At 38.5% G+C, this 26484-nt stretch overlaps 1 pseudogene; it reads left to right on the top strand.

Moving 5' to 3' along the window:
• Positions 1-2635: 2635 nt before the first annotated feature.
• Positions 2636-5149, top strand: LOC145105628 (vesicle-fusing ATPase-like; annotated as a pseudogene).
• The last annotated feature ends 21335 nt before the right edge of the window (positions 5150-26484 follow it).

Below are 26484 nucleotides of genomic sequence, written 5' to 3'. Positions count from 1 at the left end.
CGGTACGAAAACCACTACCAGATCCTCCTCGAGTGACCACCATACTGAAAATAAACCATACAAACCACCAAAATATACTCGAAGAATTCCACATTCTACAAGCTTCCTGGTGTCACTGTGACTTTCCTTGACTCAAGTACGGATCCTTGCTTCCAGTAGTACGGGACCATACTACCTTCCACATCTATCCGTACTTTCCTCAAGAATCGCCCCGAATCCCCCAATTTACTTCCCTATCAATCCAAACAACCCTTATCAAAACAAAGCTCTCGACACCGATCACCTCCTAGGTTTTTCTAAGGCTGCCACCACACCACTCTCCGCTATCAACTACAGAAGGAACTCCCCCTAACACCCTCCAACTAGCTTACGGATACAATTACATACCACTGACAACAGATAAGTCTTCGAATGAAAGGTCTTACACTACAGAAGGAACTCCCAAAAGCACAAAGCAAGTAGCATTCAAGCATTGAGTAATCAAAATCAAAGAATAACCTAAACAGGCCATCCTATCATTGTCTGATCAGTACTAACATGCAAGTCTACAAGCTCATACACTAGACATATAAAGGCCTCTCTCCTAGCATTCTATCATGTAATCATGAGCAGATCCTTATCCCTAATCTAGCATGCGATTCACAATTCCAAGAATAACAGAGACATGTATGGGTATTTTGGGAAAGCTTACTTGAGCTCGTTCGATTGCATACACCATACACCTTTCTTTTATAACACTTTTTTTTTATAAAACATTTCTTCTTATGAAAAATCTACGAAATCCTCAATTTGATTTCGGAAACACCCGAGAGTATGCATGAATCCCTCAAACCAAGGCTCTGATACTAACTTGTAACGTCTCAAAACAAAAAAAAATTGTTTTTATATTAAATAAAATATCAACCAAACGTGTTTATCAAAACATAAGGGAAATCCATAATCATCCAATATACATCAGAGTCAAATAAGTGAAAAGTCATGGTGTGTGCGATGCGATCATCCCGAGCTCTTCCCCTTCGATCCGGAAGTAGCTGAAACATAAAATGAAAACCGTAAGCACGAAGCTTAGTGAGTTCCCTAAAATACCGCATACCATACATTTACGTCAGCTCAAAGCTGTATCGGGTCTATTTCACCCCCGATTCTATTTCAACCCATATGTCAGCACAAGGCTATACCGAGTCTATTCCCCCCCCCCCCCCCCGGGTCTATTTCACCCCTGAGTCTATTTCAACTCATATGTCAGCACAAGGTTGTACCAGGTCTATTTCACTCCACATATATATATATATATATATATATATATATATATATATATATATAGCAAACAGGCACACATGCATACAACACATACAACAGGAGTCACAAAGAGTACAAGCGCATACAATCACTAGTTTCCTACAGTATAGTAAGAAAACTCACCTGGCAATGCAGCTCAAAAGTCAACACGTCCTCAAAATCCCACAACAGGTGCTAAACGCCACGTAGATAATCACACAAAGCAAAACCTTAATCTACCATTCAGGACGTTAATAGATTAGCCAAAATCCACAAGTCAAGAGTTAACCCTCAAGGTCAACGGTCAAAATCAACAGTCAATGTTGACTTTGGCTGACTGCCACGTCGTGGCCCCACTACTAGAAAACAGGCCTTTCATGACACGCGAACAATGACACGCACTGATTTATTATACACATTTTTTGCGTGTCCTAAAAATAATGTCATTTTTCCAAAATTTGAAGGATAGAGGACACGTATTTATGCGTACCCTAAAACTAGTGTCAAAAAAGAAAGAAAAAAGAAAAAAGAAACACGGAGGGCGCTTATCTTAAACGCGCGTCCTCTTAGAAATGTCATTTTATAATTTTTTTAGCAAACGCGCATCCACTATTATCCTTATCACAGAGCGGCGTCCAAGTCTAGGGATTTTTTTTCACAAAATCGCATCCATTATCCTCAATCCTCACGAACGCTTCACAACGCCGACGATCTTGATGAGGCTCACTTCACCTCATCGCCAACCTCACACTCACCTCACCTCATCGGCGACTCAAATTCCCTCTACCTTACTCCACCTCGATTAGACTCGCCTCACCTCCTTCTACCCACTGGAACCACCATCTCCCCCACTCACTGCTAAAATAGTAAAAAATAAAGCCCTAATTTAGTCTTATACTCTCAAGTCTCAATATTAGGAATGCAAATCTTGATTCTCGTTTGTTTCTAATTTACCATAGAGAAATCAAAAAACACACAGACAAAGAACCGTAACTTTTCTCCATTAGCTTTCCTTCGTCTGATTGCGTCTCGTCATCCCCTTTAAAACTTATAAGACAGACGGCCAGGTAATCAATTTATTTTTCGTTTCTTCACATATCTTTTTCTGGTTTTGTATGATTTGGTGGTTCCTATGTAAAAAAATTGGAATGTATCCTGCAAAAAATTTGGACATGTATGAATAGACAGCGAATATGAATCTAACACTCTCGATATGATTATTAATTAATGTTTAACAGTTTAAGTGATCTGTTTATATGTTTAACATTTTAAGTGATTTGTTTGAGCATTAAATAACTATTGTCATCATGCTATCTATAAGAAAACAATTTAATGTTTCTCTTAACCAAAACAAACTACCTACGATACCATACAAAGTGGGCAAATTGGTCTTAATGCCATCCAACGACGCCATGCAAGAGTTTCTACTAGAGATTCAGTATCTGTTAGCAGGTATGTGTTTATACTTTGTCTACTGTAGGAACTGAATATGTGTTAGAACTTTACAAATCCCTTTTGCCAATGATTTCAGGTTTGTCCCACCTGAAGATTTCAACATTGCCTTACTTACCCTCGAGTTGGAATTTGTAAAGGGAACAAAGAAGAACATGTATATTTCCTACTTTTAACTTCTTGCTTTGAGATTGCATGTCTCCATACTAAATTTTGATTTCTTTTTTTTTTTTTGTATTTTGAAGGTTGATGCTATTTTTTTAGCTCAAAAGATATGTGAAAGATTTATTAACCAGGTTATGACAACTGGACAAATGGTAACTTTTGATTTTATTGGCAATGGTTATATCTTCAAAGTCACCCAAGTTGATGTGGAAAGCCATGACAAAACAGACATTGAAAGAGGCATGCTTTCATCTGATTCGTACATTGTCTTTGAAGCCTCAAACTCTAGTGGGATAAAGGTATTATTTTCCATATAACTGGTCAATAAAATAGTAAATACCCTTGTGTTTGTTTGTTGTGCAATAATTTTTTTCTTTGTTTTCAGATTGTGAATCAACGTGTGGCTGCTAGAAGCAATATCTTTAGGCACAAGGAGTTTAACCTTTAATCATTGGGCATATGTGGTTTGAGCAATGAATTTGCAGATATCTTTAGAAGAGCTTTTTCCTGTAGGGTTGTCCCTCCACATGTGGCAAGTAAGTAATGTCCTATAATTCTATCAATATCTCATCTATATAACATTTTCTTTGAAATATTTTTATGATTTTTTATGTGTCAGATTGGGTGTAAAGCATGTTAAGGGAATGTTGTTATATGGTCCACCTGGGACTCGGAAGACTCTAATGGCTCGTCAAACTGGAAAGATGTTAAATGGAAGATACCCAAAGGTACTTTATTTTATGCATGTATTTACCTTTTGTCTTACATTAAAAACATATTGGAAATAAAAATATTATTAATTTGATTTCTTTGTTTTGGTTGATTCCACAAATTAGATTGTAAATGGGCCTGAAGTGTTGAGTAAATTTGTTGGTGAAACTGAAAAAAACATGTAAGGGGCTTATTTGCTGATGCTGAACAAGATCAAAGATCACGAGATAGGATTAAAAAATCTTTAATTTTATACAAGTTTGTTTCATTTTTTAACTTTTTGTTCATATTTTTACAGGGGATCAAAGTGACTTACATGTGATCATTTTTGATGAAATTGATGCAAATTGCAAGGTATGTTAATTTCATATTTTAATAATCCAACACTTTTTAATTTTCATACAAACAAGATGAAAGAGAATTCTTTCCTTGCTCCAGATGTCAACTTACAAGAACTTGGTATGTTTATATATATATATATATATATATATATATATATATATATATATATATAATTACATGTAAATATATCATATATGTAATGATTTGTAATTTAATGGAGGACAGTTGCAAGAACAACGAACTACAGTGAGCAGAAATTTAAGGTGTTGTGAAAAGTGCAGTTTCTTATGCTCTGAATCGCTAGCTCACCCTTGATGATACTACCAAAAAAGTAGATGAGGAAAGCATAAAAGTCACCATGGATGATTTCTTGAATGCTCTTTATGAAGTTATTCTTGCATTTGGTGCTTCCATGGATGGCCTTGAACGCTGCAGGTATAACAATTATCTCAACTTTTTTTGTATATATTTTTTCTAATAAATAAAAATTTAAATGAATGATGCAGACTGAATGGAATACTTGAATGTGGTCAAAAACATGATCACATCTTCAAAAGGACAATGCTATTAGGCGATGCAGTATGGATCGGGTCAGCCTACGCGTAGTGCCTACGTGGCATTGTAGGCTACGCGTGAACACCTCCCCAAAGATGGGTGGGTGTCTTTTGGCGTGGTACCCACTACGGAAGAAGACGATGGCTGTGATTGGTGGATAATTTCTTTGTGTCTATCTCTCTCTATAATCTCTCTCTTCTTCACCACCACTTCACTAGTGAACACCATTTCCACAACCTAATGGGTTGGTTGTGGAATGGTTAAATAATGACGTGGGCTTTTTTTCTTCCCTTCTCACGCGTGAGGATACCTCTTAGCCTTAGCAGAACCAGTCAAAGTTAGTAGAGGTGGTCCACTTGTCATAGTTCTTCTAGAAGGTCCTAGTGGCAGTGGTGAGACTGCAATGGCAGCTACTGTTGGCATTGGCAGTGATTTCCCTTATGGGAAAATAATAAGTTTTTTTTTAAAAAAAAATTATTATTTTATAAAATCCAATTTATTCACTTAAAAAAATTAATTTTATCACTCTCTAAAATGGTAGATTTCGGCTGAATAAATGATTAGCATCAGCGAAGCTAGTAAATGTGCACAGATTGTGAATGTTTTATTTATTGGTTTACTTTTGTCCCATAATGTGGCATATTAATGAGATTACAGTTGAAGGCGTTTTGAGTGTTCTTAATAGTATATAACAAAATAAGCCATTTAAGATTGAATTGTGCATACCTGCAGCAAGGGTATTATGGGAACTAGGAAAATTATTTGTGCACTAAGTGCACAAACGTTGCAGGTGTGTTTTAATACCAATAAATCTAAAAGTTACAAAATTTTGAACATTAGAAACTTCACCAATGTTTATTTAATGTTTTTTTCATTGGTTATCAAATGGAATAAACTTGTGTCATTAATATAAGATAACTTCTTTTGGTTTTTATCAGGTGGTTGCCTCTGAAGTGTCGCATGTTCTTGTTCCTGGGACACAGGTAACACATTTTAGTTCATTTATACAACAAGTCATGCCACTAACTTCACCTGTGGATATAGATTTCTGTTATTGCCTGTAATTATGGAAGTATTTATCATTGTTTTGAGAACAACAAGACCTTTTCTTTCTTTATTTTTCTATATGGAACTAATTCACACGTAATATTCGTGCAGTCAATGGAAAAAGTCTTGGTTGGAGCTATAACGATAGAAATGGCTTTAGAAGTGTTCTGCTCTAGAAAAAACACAAAAATTATGCAACATAATTGTATGACAATGTACTACCAACTTATATAGTTAGGGAAAGACCCTTAGTATCAATGTATTACATTTATTTAGCATTATAATGATTATTTATATTTGAAATATTATATATTGTGAAACGGATTCTTTTTTATATGATATGTTATTTTAGATTATGATACATTAATTGCCATATTATTTGAAAATTAGTAAATTTATAAATTTTTTTTTTTAAAAACCTTAAAATTATGAGACGTAAAAATGTGTGTCGTCTTCCTATATGACAGGGGCTTCCTTGACACGCAATGCGTGTCGTAAATGTGTATCGTAAGGTTACGACACACAAATGTGTGTCGTCTTCCTTTATGACAGGGTATTCCTTGACATGCATTTGTGTGTTATCTGTACCTTTTATGACACGCAATGCATGTCATTAAAGGCTATTTTTCTAGTAGTTGCTACGTACAACCAAATAGTCGGGGAAATTCCCAGCCGCCACGTCGTGGTGATCTATGCCCACGCCGTGGTAGCTAAGATCCCAAATAGCTTAATGCATTAAGCTATTTTCTTTGATTCCAAGAGCTCCAAAGCTCAGATCTGGTCCAAAATGTGATCTAAATGGATAAAGTTTCCAACTTTATCTATTAGGACCACCCAAAAGGTCCAAAACCGAATTCTCCAAGTTCCAAATGGCTTAATAATGCAAGGACTTAACCAATAAGCACTTATTCCATAAAGTCCAAAGTCCATCCTTTCAAGAAGTGATTCTAGCACCAAAACTAACCTAAAAGTTGGTGCTTTATAGACATACATGTCTAATGCATGTCTTGAACCCATATTAGGTCAAAATGAGGGTTTATGACCTAAATCTCATTCATGGCTTGAAAACCCAACCAAACTCCAGATCCAAGGCACAAATTATACCAAATATCCCAGAGATTCATAAAGTTCCAAACTTTATGAGATCTCATCGTCCCAACTAACAATAACAAGAAGTTTAAGGGCCAAAACTCAAGATCTAACAACCTATCATGATAAAATCGAGTCTTGGATACTTATAAAGTTCTAGACGAGTGCTAAGGTGAAAAATTGAGACTTGCTTGCCTGATCCATGCTTCCTTCTTCCTCCTTTCTTCTTTAGCTTCAAAGAACACCAAACTAGCTCAATAATGGAGGAAAGTGATTTGGGTTTTCTTTAGGGCTGGAGGGGTTCATGGAGGTTGGGGATGAGGAAACCCTAGCCTCCTCGTTCCTTTAAATAGGGAGCAAACCCGGAAAATAGGGTTTCTCATTAAACAACTGCCACGTTGTGGCCATAAGATGCATCGTCGTGGAGGTCATTTAAAACTCGTGGTACATCCACCATTACCACGTCGTGGGGTGCCTCCACCTCGACGTGGGACTACCCAAAATCCAAAATATATTAAATTTAAATACCCCCAAGGTTCCGGATGTTACATCAAAACTGTATATATACACCAATTTTTATCTTCTATATCATAACAGGTTCGTATATAGATTCAATAACAGAAGTAAGTCATACATTTATTCCATGTGTTAATCTACTTTTCAGCAACCACATAGACTTATTCATGAATGAAGTAAGGCAGAAGGTTGGGTCTTTGTGGCTGTTCTTTGCAACATTATAGACTGTTACAATAGAGAAGACAACACAAGGAACTTTTCTTATACCAAGAAACTCATGAAAAAAAACAATAAATGACCAAGAAGCACATCCCTATGGGATGGAATCGAACCACCATACATACATAGTTGATCTGGTGGTAAAGAGGCTAACAACGGTGGGTTGTGGTTGTGTTTAGGGTAGATTGATGCTAGGAAGATTAATAAACAAGAATAACATACATGAAGCAATTAAAATCAACAACACAACAACAAACTTCCTTCTTTGTCTCCTTCGTTCTATCCTTCCTACTGCATCTCTTCTCCAACTCATTTCTCTCGCTAGCTATATATCTCTCATTCTGTCGACGTTGTTGTAGTGAAACCCGTGCATCGATCAGGAGGCTCTCTTGAACCTCATATGGTAGCCCAAACACATGAGATGGCCAGAAGCATTAAGACATCGGTCGTGGGGGTTTTTTTTTTCCATTCCTACTCCTGATCGCTGCAGTAATAAAACAACAGCCCATGAATTTCTTGGTTCGACCTCAAGAACGCATGTAGTAGACCAAAGAAGAAAACGAACGCATTCAAGAAATCATGTCGATTAGGTTGAATTAGAGATCTTTTTGTTCGTTTCTGTAATTGCTCCCTAAATTTATGGCTTTTTACACTTAAAACCCTAACCCTAGACAAGTTAACATTAATAGTTTCTTTAATGTCACTTTAGCCCCTCAATATCATTTAGACCCTATTAATGAATTATTTTTACTATAATTCCATTTAATTAAGTTTTTACCTTTTAATTATTGATTGATCTTTTAGATATTATTTAACATTATTTTTATTTTATTTATTTCATTCTACACCCTAAGAATCAAAATAAATTGACATTGCTTAATAATCTTGTAACAGAACATTAACATCGTTAAATGAATGATTTTCGGATCGTTACATGAGTACCACATCTTGTATTAAGGATCCAAGAATTAGAAGTGGACATATTATGAAGTTCAATCATAAAAATACCGGATGTGGCAGCTCCTTTAGCTTTGTTCTTCTTCACGCCCTTAGGATATTTTGGGCAGTTACGTTTCCAATGGCCAATTTCAAAATAGTGAAAACAAGTGGCCTCACTCCTGTCATGGTTGTGAGCAATAACGAAATTCGCCTTTCTTTTGTGGCCTTGATTAAAGGAATTAATCTTTTTCCTTCTCTTTTCATGTAGAATAGAAAGTTCCTTCTTCTCATTAGAATAACCATTTCCATTAGCCAAAGAAAGAACATGGTTGGGTCTTTGAGAATGTCAGATTCAGCGGCTTCCAATAAGATGAAATTGAATTTAGTTAGTTCGAATTTTCCTTTAAAATAATTTTCAACCCTAAATGAATTATTAAGAAGGTTGGGATCCATATTTGGTTTAGCGATGTGTAAAGGGATGTCGTAAAAACACAACAAAGTTATTTAGGTAGGCAAAACAACTTGCCAGTCAGTGGCGGAGCTTGACCTTTTGATTGGGGGGGGGGGGTATAATATGTATAAAAATTGGAGAACAGGAATGGGCAAAACCCAAATTTTATATTTTTAGGCCTAATATGTATAAACTTTAATAGGTATGGACTACTTATAACAAAAAAAATTAATAATAATATTAATATTAATAATAAAACAAACTGGGGTGGGTGGGGGGATGGTGCACAACCCCTTCTGGCCCTAAAGAAGCTTCTCCCATGTTGTCAGTTTCAAACTTCTGAAACTCCTAGATCATTTGAGATTCATTGACATTCAATGACATGTTAATCTGAATTGTGCTCATCTCAAAATTTATGTAGGGATGCCGCAAACCATTATATAGATGATGAATCAACAATGGAAAATCGCTTGAACCATGATATAAAATTATTCTCATCTCAAATTTAATGTGGGGACACCCTCTATAAATTGGTATCACTCCAAGTGACATTTTTAAGAAGAATGTGAAATTAGGTACGACGACTTTATCTTGGATTGACAACTGGATATGTATACGTCTACGAATGAATTATCTAAAACATGTATGGTGGTAGATTGAATTACAAACTTTGGGCCCAGATGGGATTGGGCTTCGTAGCCCCCATCCTAATGAATATGGACAATCGAATGGCTACAATGGCGAATGCTCAGCTTGACCTCGAACCAGATATTTGGCTTTATGGCCTGGCTCTTGATGGCATATTTACTATAGAGGCTCTTAGACATAAAATTAATCAAATTCCCCCAGTAATCATGCTAAAACAATTGATAGGATTACAGAAGTACCCTTGAAAGATCAGGGGGGATTAATTTTGCATCAGCGTTATGTGGTTACTATGGAGTCGTGGAGGAAGACACCAATCACCTCATATGCAAATGTCATGCTGCAAAAACCACGTAGGAATGGGTGCCCAAATGGTGTGGTATCACTCCTATCCTCTTTGAATCGGTTTATCATGTCTTGGAATTTGCTGATAAATGGAATCATGTGCCAAGTTATTAGGAATCTATTACTGTTATGTCATAAATTGTGGTTTATACTTTGCTTTTCATAGATATTAGAGTTCTCGGTCTAGGACCGAACACAACATGTTTTTGATGGTGTTTGGACCGAAATCACATGGGATTTCGGTTAAGCTTTTGGGTTTTGGTTTGGGCCTTTGTTGTTTAGGTCTAGGTATATATAGCCTATTATTAGGCGTGTAAAGGAGTGGAAGTGTGATTCCTATCAGCCAAGAACACGTTCTAGAAAAAAACAGAGAGAAAACCAAGTGTAATCTGAATCTTATGTACTAGATTATCGTTGAATATAGTGTGCATTGAAGATTCATCTTGTGTTCTTGTTACATATCACGTTTTGCATCATTCACTTGATTGGGATTCCGCACCATCATAGTGAAATCGATTGATACATCACGATTTGGGGTTTTACTGTTATTTTGTATTTTATTTTTGTTTTTGTTAAATTTGTTCATATTTTTCCTCTATGCACACATTTACGGGAGAATTAAAAAAAAATCAAAAATACAAAAATACAAAATATGTTTATTTCTTTTTCAGAAAATTTAAAAAAAATCCAAAAAAATATTGTTCTTGAGCGTATTTTAATTTTATTTTTATTCTTAGTCGTTTTATTGTGTGCTAAGTTTATTTTTATTTTTATTTTTATCTCAAAAATTCATTTGTCTTAAAAAGCGAATTCAGAAGAAGAAGAGACCCAAGGAGATTGTATCGGACTGTATCGGAATTTTCTAAGCAAGGAGAAGAAACTTGGAAAGGAATTGACGGTCATTACACTTCACACTACTTTCACAAGGAATTGAAGGCTTCCAACTGTACAAACTGTCAGTTAGGAAGTATATTTCTAAGAACTGTCATATTTAAGGAACTGGAAGTCTGAAACTGTACAAATTGTCAAATTGATCTTGTCAGTTTTCTTTACCTAAGAACTGTCATGGCACTAGGGCGATGCACCTCGCAACGCACGATTATCGGACTGTATCGCACCAATTCGTATGATTTTTTTGTTTTTTTTGTTTTTAATTCTCCCCTTAAATTTGTGCATAGAGTAAAAATATGAACAAATTTAACAAAAACAAAAATAATATACAAACTGTACAAAACAGAAACTTTTGGGATCAAAAGTTGTCAAGCAATTTAATACCTTTTATCAGCACACACCTGCATGAATAACTCTGGTCAATCACCAATATTGTGGTCCACTTAAACATAAAGGATATTCGCAAGTTGGACAAATTATAAGTGACAAGACATTGCAACTATATTCCTAAATAGACCATTTAGCTGACGACGACCAAGGATATTGTTGTCCACTTAAATTCAGCAGCGAGATCTACAGTCAGCCTTTAGTTAATTCAATTTTAAGTGCACTAGAATTTCTTCCCCACTTCACGACATACCCTAGTAATCATGGAATTCCAAATAGCTCTTTACTTTAGGTGAGTGTTCAGTTATTTGAGAGAGAAGATAGATATAGAAAGTTAGGTGCATATGTTGTGTCCCAGGTCAGATTTCTTCCAATCACGCAGAGGGGACAACAAAGGACTAACATAGATAGAGGGATAAAGAGATAGATAGGTGCATATGATGTGTCCCATGTCGAATCTCTTACAATCACGCAAAGGGGACAACATATTACATACATAGATAGAGAGAGAGAGAGATGTTGTATAGAAATAGAGATGCATATGTTGCGTCCCAGGTCGGATCTTCCGATCACGCAAAGGGGGCAACATATGACTGACATAGAGGATAAGAAAGAGAAACAATTTCTCACATACCTACTTTATCAGAACCAGTCATGTGACAACCTGATATTCCGAGTCAATGTAATGTTCAAAAAGTCAAATATTATAAAGCAAGGTGTTGTTTTGTTTTATAACAACCTTTACTTGGCTAACTAAAGCTTCTTTGTAGTCGGTTGCTTTTGCAAAACCAACTGCTGGTGATTCAAAATCTTTACTAAAACAATATTCACACTGGAAGAACCAGGAGCAATGTACAGACAATACCAAACTATTTCTGAATCAATAAAAATAGCGTCAAAAATGTAGTGCTCTAAAGTCTCAATTGGCTTGCATAAACTGTTAGATATATTTTCAAGGTTTTCAAAAATATAAGGAACACTCAAATCCGGGTTATAACGAAGAAGTTACGACTAATCAAAGATTCATGACAAAACCGGTAAAACACTGTCAAGTGTAAAGTAAAATTTCAATAAAATACATTTTAGCCTTAAGTATCTAAACGAAAGTCGTAGATTATGTTAAACCGTGAGCATGTATAGAAAGAACGCCCAAATCTGACTTCGTGTGAGGAAGTTATGATTTTTCTAAGTTTCAGAACAGCAGTAGACAGCTAAAAACTCGAAATAAAGATCGAGCGATTTTTAGCCGACGCAACCTAAATGAGAATTGAAGGTCTCGACAATAGTAGTACAACGGTAAAAAGACAGACGAAAACGGACATCGGATGAAGAAGTTATGGATTTTTAACGGAATTATCCTGTCCCGACCTATTTAAAATATAATATTAAAAATTAAACTCAAAATTAGCCGACGGAGTCTAAATGAAAGTTGTAGAGTATATTCTCACCTACGTGTGGATTAAAGAACCTCGAAGTCGGAGCTCGTATGCGAGAGATATGAATTTCTGAAGTTCGAGGCACGCACACCAACCTTATCCGAGACTCATGACATGAGCAAGAGACTCACGACGTGAGTCTATGACTGATGTGTGCCAGAACTAGACCACCAGGCGTCGCATCTACAGACCAAACTCACGACGTGAACTATCCCATGTTCACGACGTGAATCCCGAGAATTCACCCTATAAATAGCATGCGAGACTTCTGACTTTCCTTGCTCATTTCACTCTTCTCTCTCACTTCTACTCCACGTTTAGCACCCCGAGACGAACCCGAAACCCCGGTTACATATCCAAGCCCCGACGAAGGTCCGAAGCGCCGAAAATCCCGAGAAACTTACCACTTCCCGGTCGAAGTGCTGCCCGAGAAAAACTCGTTTTCTTCAAATCACCACACTTTCTAGGTGAGTTCATACCCCTACATTTTCACGTCTTTTTCATCTTTTAGGGGGGGGGGGGGGGGGGAATACAAGTGAAACACGAGATAAACTCACACTTAAAATACACGTCGTTAGAAATGTTTTCAAATACTTTATCTAGATTTTGTTTATGGATGTTAAACAACATTAATACCAATGTTACACTTCACATGCAAAGTTGATTTTACACCAAGTTTTTATCATCAAATGGAACACACTTTCGAAAAACTATAATGGGTATAGTTTACGAGTTATTCATTACATCTTTACATAAACACTGTAAAATGAAATAATTTCATCTACAAGAAATATATACTTTTCTTTTCGTAAATCTATTAATACTAAGTTTTGTGAGACATTCAGCTTCAACGTACTCTCAAGTATGCATTTCAAGTCCTGTATTATAAACCATAATCTCTTGGAGGGAGAGCGTGATACTTGTGTATAGATCTATACGGGATTGACAATCCCGCACCTAAACTGTTAGCTACAGTTAGACCGGCAGGTCTGGGGTGACAAACGTCATAACACTGCAACGCCTGAAGAACGTTGTTACAGGCAGTCTGGGTCAATAGCATGGTTATAAAACTCACACGGAGTATTAAAATAAGTTTGATTTACGAGACTCTTGAATGCATTCAGTAAATACATTATTTGAGTATAAATACACTTTCACCATTTGAGCACGAAAGATACTATTGCATTCCAGCCTTTGGAACTTTTTCAAACTATATGTAGAAAATATTGGATTTTCTGGAAAACACGTTCAATTATTTTTACTAAAGGACATACAAATTTCAGTACAAAAACGCTTATGAACTCACCAACTTAATTGTTGACACTTTTTCAAAACTACTTGTATTTCTCAGGGAATCAGTAATACAGGTACCCATCAACTTTTGGAGAAGGAACGCTAAGGCATCTATTATCAAAACATTTTAAATCATCATAATTATAATATTCTTTTGAAACATGTATTACACGCAACAATGTAAGTTTTTATCATATTTATGATGGTTGTGTTTACTTTCTTTACAATATTCAACTGTTATGATACTACGTGAAGTCATCCACCCCCGAATGTTTCCGCCATTCTGGTTTGGGGATGTGACAGATTGGTATCAGAGCATTGTTTATAGTAAACTAAGTATATCGAACCACATAATATATACAAACTATAAATGCAAAGGGACCAAAAACCCTCTGACAAAACGTTTTCATAAACGATACTTTTAATAAATTAAAATGATATATATATTTTTTATAAAAGTATAAATACACGCATGCATCAGTCTCGTATCATAGCAAAAATTTTATAAAAGTATTAAGGCAACTTGCGACACTACGACTAGGCCTCGGGGTATGTAATCAAATCAAGAATAAATATAGCCTGATCAACTATATTTATCCTGGATGTGACCAACGTATGTCGAGGAATGGTCGTAGTAAGCAACAAGTCGAAAACTTACCAAAGAAAATACTAGAATCAAACTTACAAATTTGAAATACTATAGGAGTATTTTATAAAACCATAAGAGCTATAGTAATCGTGTGAACCTCGATACTTAGTTAAATTTAGGAAATCATCAAATACATAGAAATTTTATTTATCAAAAATTACCTTTTTACTCCCGAGTTTTTTATAAAATTCTCTTGCCTTTATTTCTCGACTAGACAAAATGGCAGGATTTCACATTCGCGGGGATCCCTACTACCATAATCATGGTAATGGAGGCTAGATTGAAGAGGACCCAGAGGAAGATCCCGAAGAGATTCCCGAGGAGGAGCCAGAAGAGGATTCCGAAGAGGATCCCGAGGAAGACCCAAATGAAGAGTCAGAAGAGGAAGGAGATGGTGGGAGCACTGACTCAGAACCCGAGATCTACAATCCTCCCCGAGGAGCAGGAAATCCCCAAAGGAACTTTCAGGGCCAGGCACCCCGCTGGGCTGTGGATCTGAAGCGATGGAGAAGGGAACAAGGGCAACACCCACCCTACGGCATGGCACGAGGCTTTTATAACCTCATAAATGGGGGTTCGGCTGACAGGGCACTCCCTGTCATGGTTCGTCGCATTGCCAACCAAGGAGAGCAAGCAAGAGTGAATGCCAGCCAACTCTTGGACATTGGGGCCACCGCTGCTGTCACTGCAGTACATCTTCGTCGTCTGGACGAAGAACATGAGCGGACAATAGAGCACACCTTTTCCCTTCAGAAGGACATTACTGCTGCTAGAGCCGAAGTAAGGGAGTTCCGTAGAAGCCAAGCCGTATTGGAAAGACGCATCATCGAGGCTGAACGTCAAGTAGCCCGAGCTAAGGCATCCAAAACCCCATACCGTGGTCCGCAACGTGCTACCCGCTCGGAGTAGGACGCGTACTTCTAGCTATGTATATATACTTATCGACTAAGTGTTGGTGTTAATCTTTCTTTTTAAATGTAAACCCGACGGATTGTGAGCGCACAATTTGGGGGCTCGAAATGCTGTCAAATTTTCCCTTTAATCATTGATGTACCCTAGACCCATGTAAGGTCAAATTTTCCTGATCGTTGTATCAAATACTAATATCAATGAGAATGACACACATTTATTATTTCCTTGAGTATACCATTAAGTTCTTAAGATACTAAGAAAATCATACACTTATTATTGAAAGTTTCCATTTACTTACAAATTTCGGTTATGTTCGGAACGCAAAGCATATGATACTAAGACTTTCCATAATCATTTCTGAAGACTTATCAAGAATTCGTATCTTAACTTATGGCAGAGTCATGCAACCAGGAAGAAATCCTCGACGCTTCAATAATACATGAGCACCAACACCACCTCCACCACCACCTCCGTCGATGGATGCTGCTACCTTTCAGGCTGCTGTAACAGCTGTCGTAACCGCAGCAATGGCACAAATAAGTAACAACGGATCGGGAGGAGGAATGAATAGCTCTACTAATGGCCAAAACCAGGGACGCTCCGGGGAATGTACTTATAAGGACTTCTCCAACAGCAAACCCATCCCCTTTAATGGAACTGGGGGAGTGATGGCTCTATCCCAATGGATAGAGAAAACGAAAGCTGTGTTCGAGATATGCTCATGCCCCGAAGAAAGCAAAGTAAAATTTGCCGCCTGTACTTTCTCCGAACGAGCCCTAACGTGGTGGAATTGCCACGTCAAGTCACTAACTCTGGTGGTGGCAAACTCCATGGGTTGGGAGAACCTGAAGCAAATGCTACTGCGAGAGTACTGTCCAAGGGGCGAGATCCAGAAACTTGAACATGAACTTTAGGAATTGACTATGGTGGGCTCGGACATCACAACCTATACGAATAGGTTCAGTGATTTGACAATACTTTGCCCAGGGATGATGGCCCTAGAAATCAAGAAGGTGGAAAGGTATATATGGGGGCTGTCGCCCCAGCTTCGAGGATGTGTGCTAGCTTCCAAACCCACGACGTTCGACAGTGCCAAACAACTGGCACAGTCCCTCGTCGATCATGGGGTCTGCCAAGATGTCACGACCATCGTCCCGGAACCAACCAAAGGAAGCAACAACAATAACAGCAATGCCAACAACAACAACAACAACAAGAAGTTTTGGAACAAAAGGGAAGGTCAAACTTCGCAAGAACCTTCAAAGAAACAAATAGTGGCGGTCCATGCTGCTACTGCCCCCACTGCTGTCCCTGTTACCCCTACGCCGGTAAAACAATATGCTGGGAACCTACCAAAGTGCAACAAATGTAATTACCATCACAACGGGAATTGCCGGGAGATGCACTGAAAAAACTGTGACAGGAAAGGGCACACTGCCCGTTTCTGTAAGGCACCGGCGCGACCAATCACCCAAGTTCCTGGTGCTGGAGTGAGCCAGGCATGTTATGGGTATGGGGAAACTGGGCACTACAAGAGGGATTGCCCTAAGGCAAAGAATGCTGGCGGTGTAGGAAGAGTGTTGGCAATAGGGCAGAACGAGGCAATAGCCGATCCCACAGTGGTTACGGGCACATTTCTCCTCAACAACATTTATGCATGCATACTCTTTGACTGTGGTGCGGAGAGAAGTTTCGTGAGTCATAAATTCAAACACTTACTTAATCAAAAACCCCAAGCGCTCAATAAAATATTCACAGTAGAAATGGCAAACGGTAAAACGGAAAGCGCAAACGATATGTACATAGGTTGTACGTTAAATTTAAATGAACACTCATTCCAAATCGATCTTATGCCGATTACTATAAGAAGTTTTGATGTCATCATCGGTATGGACTGGTTAAGCCTTCACCATGCCGATATACTTTGTCACGAAAGGGTCGTTCGCCTCAATCTGCCAAGCGGCAAAACTCTTATCATTTATGGGGACAAACCCAGTACCAATTTACAAATCATCTCTTGCGTCAAAGCCCGAAAATATATTCGCAAAGAATATCATGCCTTTCTAGACCACGTGGTAGACAAGAAACGAGAAGTGAAAGATATTAAAGTCATTCCGGAAGTTTGCAATTTCCCCGACATTTTCCCCGAAGATCTTCCAGGAGTCCCACCAGAACATCAAGTCGAGCTCAGGATCGACTTGATTCCCGGAGCTACCCCAGTAGCAAAATCGCCGTACCGTCTAGCACCGGCAGAAATGCAGGAATTATCCAGCCACCTGAACGAGCTTCTAAGCAAAGGGTTCATTAGACCGAGCTTCTCACCATGGGGAGTACCGGTCCTGTTCGTAAAGAAGAAGGACGGATCTTTTCGCATGTGTATCGATTACCGGGAACTGAACAAACTCACGATCAAGAACCGATATCCCTTACCGCGCATAGACGATCTGTTCGACCAACTACAAGGAGCGAGCTACTTCTCAAAGATCGATTTAAGATCTGGGTATCACCAGCTGCGAGTCCTGGAAGGAGACATTCCCAAAACGGCATTCCGAACTCGCTATGGTCACTACGAGTTTGTAGTGATGCCCTTTGGATTGACAAATGCACCGGCAGTGTTCATGGACTTGATGAACCGAGTATGTCGTCCCTTCCTGGACAAATTTGTGATCATGTTCATAGATGATATACTCATCTATTCAAGGAGCAAGGAGGAACATAGCCAACACCTCCGACAAGACGTGGAAACATTAAGGACAGAGAAGCTATACGCAAAATTCTCAAAGTGCGAATTTTGGATTCGGAAAGTAGATTTCCTAGGTCACGTGGTCAGCAAGGAGGGGATACACGTGGACCCTTCCAAAATCAAGGCAATCGAGAACTGGACAACTCCAAGGACTCCAACGGAAATCCGACAATTCTTGGGCCTGGTTGGGTATTACCGAAGGTTCATACAAAACTTTTCGAAGATTGCTAAACCACTTACCACCCTGACTCAGAAGGGTGTAACCTTCAATTGGGGAGAAAAACAAGACACTGCGTTCCAAACACTGAAGCGAGCTTTGTGCAGCGCACCTATATTATCCTTGCCAGAAGGAACAGTAGACTTTGTGGTCTACTGTGATGCGTCAAACCAGGGACTTGGATGTGTCCTAATGCAGCGAGGGAAGGTCATCGCCTACGCCTCAAGACAACTGAAGATGCACGAGGTAAACTACACGACGCACGACCTCGAATTGGGAGCAGTAGTGTTCGCCCTAAAAATCTGGAGGCATTACCTTTACGGTACCAAGTGCAACATCTTCACCGATCACAAAAGCCTCCAGCATATCCTCAATCAGAAAGAACTCAACATGAGATAAAGACGGTGGGTGGAGTTACTAAATGGTTACGAATGTGAAATTCGTTATCACCCCGGAAAAGCCAACGTGGTTGCAGACGCTTTGAGCAGAAAGGAGTACTCGGGCCGCCGAGTAAGAGCATTAACCATGACCATCCACTCACACATGTCCGCACAAATCAAAGAAGCACAGGATGAAGCCTTGAGGCCAGAGAACGTGGCAGGTGAAGCATTGAGAGGAATGGACAAAAACCTTGAAGTCAGGGATGACGGAATTCGTTGTCTCATCAACCGGATCTGGACACCAAAATTTGGTGGATTTAGGGATGTTGTCATGAACGAAGCTCATAAAACTCGCTACTCCGTACATCCCGGCTCAGACAAGATGTACTTAGACCTCAAGAGGTTGTATTGGTGTCCGAACATGAAAGCCGAAATAGCTACCTTTGTGGGCAAGTGTCTGACTTGCGCCAAGGTTAAGGTAGAATATCAAAAGCCCTCGGGACTACTTCAACAGCCGGAGATACCCGAGTGGAAGTGGGAGCGGATAACCATGGATTTCATAACCAAGTTGCCTAAGACTACGGGTGGACTCGACACCATTTGGGTTATTGTTGACAGATTAACCAAATCCGCACACTTCCTACCAATAAAAGAGACAGACAAACTGGAGAAGCTGACAAGGATCTACATTAAAGAGATAGTGCGCCTTCACGGAGTACCGATATCTATTATCTCCGATAGAGATAGCCGATTCACATCACGATTCTGGCAGTCGCTGCATAAATCTATGGGAACTAAGCTGGACATGAGTACAGCCTACCACCTACAGACAGACGGGCAGAGTGAAAGGACCATTCAAACGTTAGAGGACATGCTAAGAGCTTGTGTGATAGACTTTGGTAAGGCTTGGGATACCCATTTACCATTGATCGAGTTCTCGTACAACAATAGCTATCACACTAGCATCAAAGTTGCTCCATTCGAAGCCCTCTACGGCCGTAACTACAGATCACCTCTGTGTTGGGCTGAAGTGGGCGACACGCAACTAGCAAGAGGTCAAGTACCAGACAACACTCTCACTGGCCCGGAAATCATAAGAGAAACTACTGAGAAGATTGTTCAAATCCGAGAACGATTAAAAGCTTCAAGAGACAGACAAAAGAGTTATGCGGATAAAAGACGGAAACCCTTGGAATTCCAGGTTGGGGGCCGGGTACTATTGAAAGTCTCCCCCTGGAAGGGTTTGATACGTTTTGGAAAACGTGGGAAACTCAACCCTAGGTATATCGGACCATTCGAGATCCTTGCCAGGATCGGCCCAGTGGCATACAAACTTCGATTGCCGCAGGAACTCAATAACGTACACCCTACCTTTCACGTATCGAACCTAAAGAAGTGCTTGTCCGATGAGACCCTCGTCATCCCTCTGGACGAAATTGAAATCAACGAGAGTCTCCACTTCGTGGAAGAGCCTGTAGAAATCATGGATCGGGAAGTTAAAAGAACTAAACAAAGTCGCATACCCATTGTGAAGGTCCGTTGGAATGCCACGCGAGGACCTGAATACACCTGGGAGCGCGAGGATCAGATGAAACAAAAGTACCCACATCTTTTTCCTAGTCCATAAACTCTGTCTTAGATTAAATTTTGGGACGAAATTCCCTCTAACGGGGGGATGATGTGACAACCCGATATTCTGAGTCAATGTAATGTTCAAAAAGTCAAATATTATAAACTATTTCTGAATCAATAAACATAGCGTCAAAAATGTAGTGTTCTAAAGTCTCAATTGGCTTGCATAAAATGTTAGATATATTGTCAAGGTTTTCAAAAATATAAGGAACACTCAAATCCGGGTTATAACGAATAAGTTACGACTAATCAAAGATTCACGACAAAACCGGTAAAACACTGTCAAGTGTAAAAGTGAAATTTCAATAAAATATTTTTTAGCCTTAAGTATCTAAATGAAAGTCGTAGATTATGTTAAACCGTGAGCATGTATAAAAAGAACGCCCAAATCTGACTTCGTATGAGGAAGTTATGATTTTTCTAAGTTTCAGAACAGCAGTAGACAGCTAAAAACTCGAAATAAAGATCGAGCGATTTTTAGCCGATGCAACCTAAATGAGAATTGAAGGTCTCGACAATAGTAGTACAACGATAAAAAGACAGACGAAAACAGACATCGGATGAAGAAGTTATGGATTTTTAATGGAATTATCCTGTCCCGGCCTATTTAAAATATAATATTAAAAATTAAGGTCAAAATTAGCCGACGGAGTCTAAATAAAAGTTGTAGAGTATATTCTCACCTACGCGTGGATATAAAGAACGTCGAAATCGGAGCTCGTATGCGAGAGATATGAATTTTTGAAGTTCGAGGCACGCACATCAACCTTATCAGAGACTCACGACGTGAGTAAGAGACTCACGACGTGAGTCTATGACTGATGTGTGCCAGAACTAGACCACCAGGCGTCGCGTCTACAGACCAAACTCACGATGTGAACTATCCCATGTTCACGACGTGAATCCCGAGAATTCACCCTATAAATAGCATGCGAGACTTCCGACTTTCCTTGCTCATTTCACTCTTCTCTCTCACTTCTACTCCACGTTTAGCACCCCGAGACGACCCCGACACCCCGGTTACATATCCAAGCCCCGACGAAGGTCCGGAGCGCCCAAAAATCCCGAGAAACTTACCACTTCCCGATCGAAGTGCTGCCCGAGAAAAACTCGTTTTCTTCAAATCACCACACTTTCTAGGTGAGTTCATACCCATACATTTTCACGTCTTTTTCATGTTTTAGGGGGGGGGGGAGAATACAAGTGAAACACGAGATAAACTCACACTTAAAATACACGTCGTTAGAAATGTTTTCAAATACTTTATCTAGATTTTGTTTATGGATGTTACACAACATTAATACCAATGTTACACTTCACATGCAAAGTTGATTTTACACCAAGTTTTTATCATCAAATGGAACACACTTTCGAAAAACTATAATGGGTATAGTTTCCGAGTTATTCACTACATCTTTACATAAACACTGTAAAATGAAATACTTTCATCTACAAGAAATATAGACTTTTCTTTTCGTAAATCTATTAATACTAAGTGTTGTGAGACATTTAGCTTCAACGTACTCTCAAGTACGCATTTCAAGTCCTGTATTATAAACCATAATCTCTTGAAGGGAGAGCGTGATACTTGTGTATAGATCTATACGGGATTGACAATCCCGCACCTAAACTGTTAGCTACAGTTAGACCGGCAGGTCTGGGGTGACAAACGTCATAACACTGCAACGCCTGAAGAACGTTGTCACAGGCAGTTTGGGTCAATAGCATGGTTATAAAACTCACACGGACTATTAAAATAAGTTTGATTTACGAGACTCTTGAATGCATTCAGTAAATACATTATTTGAGTATAAATACACTTTCACCATTTGAGCACGAAAGATACTATTGCATTCCAGCCTTTAGAGCTTTTTCAAACTATATGTAGAATATATTGGATTTTCTGGAAAACATGTTCAGTTATTTTTACTAAAGGACATACAAATTTCAGTACAAAAACGCTTATGAGCTCACCAACTTAATTGTTGACACTTTTTCAAAACTACTTGTATTTCTCAGGGAATCAGTAATACATGTAACCATCAGCTTTTGGAGAAGGAACGCTAAGGCGTCTATTATCAAAACATTTTAAATCATCATAATTGTAATATTCTTTTGAAATATGTATTACACGCAACAATGTAAGTTTTTATCATATTTATGATGGTTGTGTTTACTTTCTTTACAATATTCAACTGTTATGATACTACGTGAAGTCATCCACCCCCGAATGTTTCCGCCATTCTGGTTTGGGGGTGTGACAAGTCAGTCACCCTATCAGCACCAGAATTAAGGAAATAAGTCCTTACATCGAAGAAGTGTTGAGCCATAATTCTAGATGATAAGTAATTTTAATGTATCTCGCAGGCTCCCTTGTTTATCTCACTGCTCAATCTATCCAATCGTCGTATGGTCAGTCCAAATGTAACTATCTAACTCCAGATAAGTTAACATAGTCAAGTCCTTTCATTGTCAACAAAGTCTAGTCCTTTCATTCTGAATTCTTCGTGCCTACCAGCACATTGAACGCAGAGTCTAAACAATTTAGTTTTAGTTCATTACGCGCATTTCATATTTCATTTTAAAACTAAACTTCATATCACTTCCCAAAAACACTTACGAAAGAAAACATATTTTTGGGATTTTTTTTATAATTTTTTTGTATTTTTGATTTCTCCCCCCTTAATTTATGCATGGGGAAGAAAGAAAATAAAATAAATGTGCAAATTTAAAAATTTGTCTTCAAAACGAATCATTTTAAGAAAAACTCAGAAGTGTCAAGAAGAAAACTCAAACCGTAATTCAACAAATGAAGATGAATCCAGATGACTTGAGAGCAGCTCGTAGATGCATCAACGTGTTCAGCCTCAGCTGTGTTTCAATTCCGGAACGAAGTTAAAAATCCAAGATTCAACACGCCGTTGAATACGATCCCCATTTGTGATCCTTTCTTTCTTCCTTCCCGCAAAGGACACATACCATCACTTAAAGTTCTGAATATTGTGCAATTGAGAGATGTCTCCTATAATGTGTCTGGAACAACCACTATCAACCTACCAAAATATGATGATATTCCTCCATAGCTGCTCCAACACTGAGTTCGGGATTAATTGGTCTTGGGAACCCAGTCCATTTTGAAGCTGGGTCTACCATTACTATCTACACAAGATACTCTTTCCCATAACATATCTTGTTTATCAGACACAGAAGATGAAGAAATGTTAAAATTGTTAGATGATTTGTGAGTGTGAACTTTTGGTACCCATCTGTAGTTCGGTTTAACCCATTTCTTATTTGATCGGATGGATGCCTCAGCACTCGTTTTAGAGCTAGAAACCGATCGCCGAGATGACGTCAACCTAACTGATCTTGGTTTGATTGAACCATCTCTTGAATTTGACTTCTTGTCCGAAATTCCCTTCTTGTCCTTGGGAGTTTGATTCTTGCCCTTTTTAACATTACAGTCACCAATGCGTGAACATGACCTTGAAGGGTTTCTTTTAGAGGATCTCCTTCTTGGCACGTTCTGCCAACCTTGTGCATAGTAGGGAACATATGCACGATTTGGACAATTTCTGGTAATGTGTCCAGGTCTTCCATACTGGAAACATGTCTGTTTCTTCACGTGGAAGTTGTTTCTGTCTGTCCCTGATTGCGTGCTCATCCCTCGTCTCTGATTGTTCCCACAAGCACACTTACATCAAGCAGTCTGTTTCGCTTGTTTGGTGGCCTGTACTTACCAACAGCAGGTTTATTAGAAGTAACAGAATTAGAAGCAACAGATTCAGAGTTCAAAGAGACATTGTTTAGACAATCAACATAATTAACAGAACTAGAATTATTTCTGTTCTCCTTGTTCTCATCTTCCACTACTTTACCTGCACATGAAGTAGAAGCATTAGTATCGCTCACCTCAATACTCTCAGTTGGTCCGGATTGTTCAGTCTTAACTGAAGTTGGTACAGGGGGCTGGCCATACTGACCAGGTGTCTCTACCTCATTGGTTTCAAGGGGCGGGGTATAATTATCATTGAAGGGAGGTGGAACACTGTGATACCCTAGACCCTTATTCTGATTATCTTTAAAATTTAACTGTTTTTCTATCATGGACACAACTACCTCACTTGACACGTCAAATTTCTTAAAGTTAAATTCAGCATCTTTAAATTTAGCTTTCAATGCGTCAAGGTCGGCAGTTAACTTGGCAATTTCCCCTTTAGCATAATCGTAGTGTTCACGTTTAATGTTATATTACTCTTTAATTCTCTTTAGGTCTTTAGTTTGAGCATCTACTTTTTCTTTAAGAGGTTTATTGAGTTTCGTAACGTTGTAGATTTCATTTTTAAGGTCAAAAACCTCTCTTACCAATATTTCCTTTTGTTCACGGTAATGATTTATTTTATCCTCATAGGATTGAGAACATGAGGTTTCACTTGCCTTGGTGATTGAAGAACTCATTAGTCACCAAAAAGAATTATTTACCAAAAAATAGATCTGATTGTGTCACCAATAAAAATGCCCTTAGACTTGAAACCACGAAAGTCAAACTTGAAAGTCAAAATTTTTGTCCAAAGAATAAACTTGACCGAGAGCAAAAGTTTCTAGACCGAGAATGATGCTTCAAGACCAAAAACGAAGGTATTTGACCGAATACGTGGCTTTTTGACCGAATACGAAGCTTTAGCACCAAAAACGAGGTTATTTGATCGAAAACGTGGCTTTTGGATCGAAAACTAAATTTTAGACCGAGAATGCGAGGCCTCTTGACCAAAATCTTGAAAATCCGAGAATACCTCCAAGAATGCGAGACCGAATACTCTTAACCGAGATCTTGAAAACCGAGAAGTGGAGCTGACCGAGATCTCGCATCAAATACGCGAACCGAAAACCAGGCCAAAAATACGAGGTCGAGAACTGGAGGCGCTCCGAGAACTTCTAGGCTCTGGACCGAGAACGAGGGCCGTCACTGAGAACTTCGCAAACCCTAACCGAATACGCTGCTGGCCGACGAAAACTCCTAGGGTTTAACCGAAGACTGAGGTTTGCTGCCGAGATCTCGCAAATTTTTGACAAAAAGCCCCAAAACTTGCCAAAAACACGAAATTTTCAATTATTTGTTCCCAAATTCGATCAAACTCCCTAAAATAGTGAAGAACACGAAGAAAAATGGCCAAAACTTCGTCAAAAATAAATCAAAAACACCCGGAAATCAAAGAAAAACTTCAAGAAACTCTTAATATTTTGCAATAACCCGATTGATACCAATCCTTAGCTCTAATACCAATTGTAAAACCCAAAATCGTGACGTATCAATCGATTTCACTATGATGGTGCAGAATCCCAATCAAGTGAAATCGATTCTTCCTCTATGCACAAACTTCAAGAAACTCTTAATATTTTGCAATAACCCGATTAATACCAATCCTTAGCTCTGATACCAATTGTAAAACCCCAAATCGTGACGTATTAATCAGATTCACCAGAACTGGGGCGGAATCCCAATCTAGTGATTAATGCAAAACGTGATATAGAACAAAGAATACAAGATGAATCTTCAATGCACACTATATTGATGATAGTCTGGTACATAAGATTCTGATTACAATTCGTTCTCTCTGTTTTTCTCTGTAAATCACGTCCTTAGCTTATGGAGTCTCACAAAAACGTCTCTCACTCTTTTACACGCCTAATAATAGTCTATATATACATAGACCTTAATAACAAAGGCCCAGCCCAAAACCCAAAAGCTTAACCGAAATCACATGTGATTTCGGTCCAAACACCACCGAAAACATGTTGTTTTCGGTCCTAGACCGAGAACTCTAATATCTATGAAAAGCAAAGTATAAATCACAATTTATGACCTAAAAATCTCCCCCTTGGTTTATAGCTTTCTTTTCTCTTCAATCTTCTCTTTGATCTTGAATTTTAGCTTTAATCTTCAATTTCATCACAACTTCAAGATGAACATATGAATTTTTGCATGAATGACTTCATCTTGAACAGTCGCACTTCCTTTTAAGAATTTAACTTGGAACGCACATTGGGTGTAGAGGCTTCTCGTAAAGGTTCTTTAAAATCAGCACTTTCAGCTTTGTAAAACTTCAGAGATAATAATAGAGAGACCGATTCTTCTGGGTCACTTCAGAAGGTTCATAAATAGTAGCAAATTGATTGAAAGATTGTATGT

The sequence above is a fragment of the Lactuca virosa genome, chromosome 4 (assembly GCF_052849685.1).
Source record: "Lactuca virosa cultivar CGN04683 chromosome 4, Lactuca_virosa_CGN04683_v6, whole genome shotgun sequence".
Taxonomy (NCBI): Eukaryota; Viridiplantae; Streptophyta; class Magnoliopsida; order Asterales; family Asteraceae; genus Lactuca; species Lactuca virosa.
Note: the sequence above shows the minus strand (reverse complement) of the source record. Positions and strands in the feature narration are given on the sequence as shown.